The following is a 6,000-nucleotide window of genomic DNA, read 5'->3' on the forward strand; positions in this document are numbered from 1 at the left end:
TGATTTATTGTGAAATGTAAAATCAAAGACAACAAAATGGTTCTCATGGAGGTACTCCATTGAAGAAGCCTCGATTTTTCCCTCTATGAAGGAAAACCTTTAAATTCTAGAGAGATTAAAATTAGGTGACTTTACCAACTAATTTTTCTTAGTTCAGATACACTATTTAGTATATTTTGGAGAAGGACATGGCAACCCACTCCAGTACTCCTGCCTAGAGAATTCCATGGACAGAGGAGACTGGTGGGCTGCTGTCCATGGGGTTGCACAGAGTTGGACATGACTGAAGCAACTTAGCATGCATGCATGCATGCTTAAAGATCCAATATACTCAGTGTTCTCACACTGACATATCTTCCCTTTCTTATTGAAGGCATTTCTCAGGTAGTACTGGTTTGGCCCATGTCTACATGAGTACACTTAAGAGCAGTGTTTCTCAACATTCTTTTCATTATCCCCAATATCTACAAAGAACTTTTTAGTCATTTTCTCCTAGTCTCTTCCACCATGAGAATTTTATATTACAGCCTATCTACTTATGTACTGTATTTCTGTGCTTTATACATTAAAAAGTAAGGGGTTTTTGGTCACTGTTCACCCCTGAGAGTTGGTATCAATTCTGCTGAAAAAGCATGCTCTAAAAAGAAGTTTATATATGAAATTCCAACTCTCATATTAGGCCTAGGCCCAAGATAATCTTTTTATGGATCCTTTATATTTGGAGCCACACCAAACTAGATTCCCTAAAACCATCATGATTAGGGCTGGTATCTGAAAGTCGCAGCAGAACTGAAAGTTTAAATCTCTTGGTTTTGTCTGTATGTTTATTTAACATGGAATTATAAGCTGAAATATCATCAGGATTGACCCTCACATAAGATTACTCAGAACTCCTTTGTCTATATCCATAACTGCATATCTACTCTTATTTATTCTCAACACATGAAAGGGATTTAGGATTTTATCAAGAGGTGATGTCTTCATTACTGCAGCCATTAATTTGAATTATCTGATGCAAATTTAAAGTTGCAGGGAGCCTGCATGTGTCAGTATTGGTGAGTGTATATGTAGGAAGGTCTGAAGGGGTATACAATATGGATATGATCTTTTATTTTTTAAGTTTAGAAAATAAAAATGACTCTACTAAGAATCTGAAAATTAAGTGCCCACGTTGGAGCAGCTGTAAAAAAATGGCCCAGGTAACTGCTAGAGCCATAATACTTTGGCATTTGACTGAGCTACTCATCCTCTAACCTTTGTCAACTAGAAATTGGCACTTGCCATCTACTTCTACAAAGACTAAATCATGTGCTGCTGCAGCTGCTTATTTTCAACACCCCTTAAAGGAGTTCAGGATGGAGAGCAGAAATGAGGCACACTGTGCTGGGGGGAAAACTGGCAGGACAGGTCTTCAGCTAGATATTTTTGGGAGCAGATTTTATGAGCCCAATTCTTGAATCTCCTATCTAGGAAAGCACTAAAATCCTTCATGATGTCAACTGCTCATGACTAGCAGAAACTTTCTAAAAAAAAAAAAAAAGTGCTTGATCTGCATGTATCCCCCTTCACCAAAATCACATATATACTGACCTTCTTCCCCCCTGCCTCTTTGGCACAATTTCTTAGAGCTGTCTGAGATGCTGTTTCCTGGGTCCTCATTTTGCCCCAAACAAAATTCAACTCATAACTCTCACATTGTGCGGTTTTTTTTTAAAGTCAACACCTTCTACATTTATTATAGTAATCCTAAAATAAGAGAAATTCAAGATGTTAGAAAAAATTCCCATTAAATGCAAGTTTGAGATCTGACAGAATCTAGCAATCTCCTTTCCCCCTTACCACAAACATTGCTCCTTAGGTCTTAGATTTGCAAACCATTATTAGGAGAAAGATTGTCCTCTACAGTAATCTCAGTTTTTGGAGTTTTATTCCTCTATAATAGTAATTTGGGAAGTAAATGGGGCCACCTTAAGGAATTATAATGATATATCAGGGTTTAGAATTCAACGTTTCTCAAAGTCCTTCAATAAAAAGCTAAGATTTTGTTTAAATTTTTTAAATCATCAATACCCTTACTATATTATCAAGAATTCCTATTCAGTAGGTTACATAATAATGTTACAAAACTAATAACAGAAAGGAAAAGAAGTGGTACCAGGGGATTCATGCTGTACTCAAACTTACTGATAGAAACAAGTATTTAAAACATTTTTTTAAAGAAGGAAAGAAAGAAAACAACATTCTGGCAGAATTTGTGGGAAACAGTGACTATTTTTGTTTTTAAAATGCTTTGTGAACAGTACACAATAATTTCTACCATTCAAAAGAAACTACATTAGATTTGTCATTTAGGTCTGGGCTACCTGCAGCTTGCAGTCAAGGGCTTAGCTACCTGGGTTATGAAGATTAAAAGTATTTTAATCAGTACTGTTGGAGAATTCAGTTACTTGTTCTTAGGAATCAAGATTCTGCAAACAACTTTCTTTTCCTTCTTCTCCAACCAAAATTAATCCAACAACTTAAATGTTACTAAGGACATAAAATAAATTTTGTTCTTATATACTTAAAATTTGGGATAGTTATAAAGGTTTACAGCAATCTTCAACAAATTATGCAGAATAAAGTATCATGTGTATTTCAAGTTGTTGGAGTTGAAAAAATTTCAAGTATTTTAATTGTTAAGTGTATATGTTTAGGTTTGTATTTCTCATTTTATTTCTATTTTCTATAGTGTCTTATGATTTTTTTGCTAATGTTTTTAGTTTCAGTTAATAAAGTCCAACTCACAAACTTATGTTCAATACTACTAGAAAACTTATGCTTTGAGATTCATATTTTTCCAAGAGTTTGAAATACTCAAACTTTTTCATTAAAAATACTACCTACTTAATTATTACTTTGTGTGTGGGAAGTACCTAAACATTTTCAACTATGCTCTTGAAAGGATAACTGATAAAAACTTTCTGTTGCATACTTTCATTTGTGTCTTCAGTATACTTGAATCTGAAGTCTTATCATCTGCAACTAATAAGTTCCTATCCAGCTGCCTCTACAATGTCTTGCTATGTGCCTTTTCCTTACCACCTTGCACCATTTATTAATGCTATTTACCTGTAGTCAGACCTAAAAGCTATGCTACTTTCTGTTCACATTGCTCAGAGGTGACATGCTTGACCTCAATAAATAGCATCTATTAAGAGTTCTTCCTGGTACAGTTATTAAAAACATAATTGTTCACAAAATCTAATGCTATGGATAACTAGAACAGGGACTCCTAGAACTCTTTTAATGATTTCATAACTCTATTACAGTTCAAACTAAGATGTTAAGCAATTTGCTATGCAAAGAAAGGCATTATAATGGAAAATGCTCATTAAAAACTTTAAGAAACATTAATATTGATTGATGTTTCATTCAGAAATAAGGCTTTTCCTTATAAATTTGTAAGACTGGAAGAGAAAAATATTTAGGCCCTGTACTATGCAATAACATCTGGCATAAACACAACAGAAATTATTAACATTTTAACCTAAGATGAACATACTGTAATGAAGTGAAACAATATTGGTAATTTAGAAAATATTTTAATATTTAGGTATGTAATGTGACACTGAAGAAGCTGAAGTTGAATGGTTCTATGAAGACCTATAAGACCTTTTAGATCTAACACCCAAAAAAGATGTCCTTTTCATTATAGGGGACTGGAATGCAAAAGTAGGAAGTCAAGAAACATCTGGCTGCTGCTGCTAAGTCACTTCAGTCGTGTCCAACTCTGTGCGACCCCACAGACGGCAGCCCACCAGGCTCCCCCGGCCCTGGGATTCTCCAGGCAAGAACACTGGAGTGGGTTGCCATTTCCTTCTCCAATGCATGAAAGTGAAAAGTGAAAGTAAAGCTGCTCAGTCATGTCTGACTCTTAGCGACCCCATGGACTGCAGCCTACCAGGCTCCTCCATCCATGGGATTTTCCAGGCAAGAGTACTGGAGTGGGGTGCCATTGCCTTCTCCGAGAAACATCTGGAGTAACAAGCAAATTTGGCCTTGGAGCACAGAATGAAGCAAAGGCTAATAGAGTTTTGCCAAGAGAACGTACTTGTCATAGCAAACACCCTATCCCAACAACACAAGAGAAGACTCGACACATGGACATCACCAGATGGCCAACACTGAAATCAAATTGATTATATTCTTTTTTTTTTTTAATATTGTATTGGTTTTGCCATACATCAGCATGAATCCGCCACAGGTGTACACGTGTTCCCAATCCTGAACCCCCCCTCCCACCTCTCTTCCCATACCATCCCTCTGGGTCATCCCAGTGCACAAGCCCCAAGCATCCCATATCCTGCATCGAACCTAGACTGTCCATCAGCAGATGAATGGATAAGCTGTGGTACATATACACAATGGAGTATTACTCAGATTGATTATATTCTACACAGCCAAAGATGGAGAAACTGTATACAGTCAGCAAAAACAAGACCAGGAGCTGACTGTGGCTCAGATCATGAACTCCTTATAGCCAAATTCAGACTTAATATGAAGAAAGTAGGGAAAACCACTAGACCATTCAGGTATTACCTAAATCAAATCCCTTATGATTATACAGTGGAAGTGAGAAACAGATTTAAGGGACTAGATCTGACAGACAGAGTGCCTGATGAACTATGGAATGAGGTTCATGACATTGTACAGGAGACAGGGATGAAGAACATCCCCAAGAAGAAGAAATGCAAAAAAGCAAAATGGCTGTCTGAAGAGGCCTTACAAATAGCTGTGAAAAGAAGAGAGAAAAACAAAGGAGAAAAGGAAAGATATAAGCATCTGAATGCAGAGTTCCAAAGAATAGCAAGGAGAGATAAGAAAGCCTTCCTCAATCCAAAGAAACAGAGAAAAACAATAGAATGGGAAAGACTAGAGATCTCTTCAAGAAAATTAGAGATAGCAAGGGAAATTTTCATGCAAAGATGGGCTCAATAAAGGACAGAAACGGTATGGACCTAATAGAAGCAGACGATATTAAGAAGAGGTGGCAAGAATACCCAGAAGAACTGTACCAAAAAGATCTTCATGACCCAGATAATCATGATGGTGTGATCACTCACTTCTGAATTATTTATTACATCAGTATTTCAATTTTGTAGGAACATGCTAAAGGCACAACGATGAAAATAATACAGTCTCAATCTGACCACATCATGCCACCCCAAAATGAGTCCCCATGTATAAAACTGCAGTATCTTCTAATCTCCATAACAAAATTGTTTAAATAAAATTGAAATATCAAGTTATGGTTGTGAGAAAAATTTCACTTGATTTTAAAGCACAAGTCTTGGGTTATAAGAAAGCACTCTTCCATAGCAAATTATAGTGCTACCAGAAGCATATATAAATAACATGAAAAAGTGATTGTTTCCCAAAGTAGGTAGCCATGGATATAGGGAATTATTTATATAAAGATTGTGTAACTAAAAATACTGGAATATTTATAGAATCACAGATTTTAGAGAAAATCTTTACCCTCATTTCTGAAGAATATTAATTTGAAGAAGCTGTCTGGCACTAACTCGTACAATACTTACTTACCTGTGTCTTATGCACAATCAACTGAACAGCGGCAAGTTTACTTTCCTTTTATGTAAGTTCTGAATCAAAATTTAAAACATCATAAACACTCAGTGAACAATAATTGTCTTGAAAACTTAGAATTTTACAATAAAGCAGTCATTCCATCTAAAAACTTTAGATATATGGAATTTTCTCCTAAAACTAAAAACTGAAGCATTAAAAGAAAAACTATTTTAAAAGAAATCTAGTTAACATCCTTATTTTTATAAACAAAATGTTATCAACCTTTAAGAATCTACTTCAGGCACCTAAGTTTTAGTACAATAATCTGAAATCAAACATATATGATATGCTATTTTTGACTTGAAAAGTAGCAGAACGGAAGATCTCTTAAGTGCATTAACATTACATATATAGATCCTGGAGGAGTCT

The sequence above is a fragment of the Budorcas taxicolor genome, chromosome 8, assembly GCF_023091745.1.
Source record: "Budorcas taxicolor isolate Tak-1 chromosome 8, Takin1.1, whole genome shotgun sequence".
In the NCBI taxonomy this organism is placed as follows: Eukaryota; Metazoa; Chordata; class Mammalia; order Artiodactyla; family Bovidae; genus Budorcas; species Budorcas taxicolor.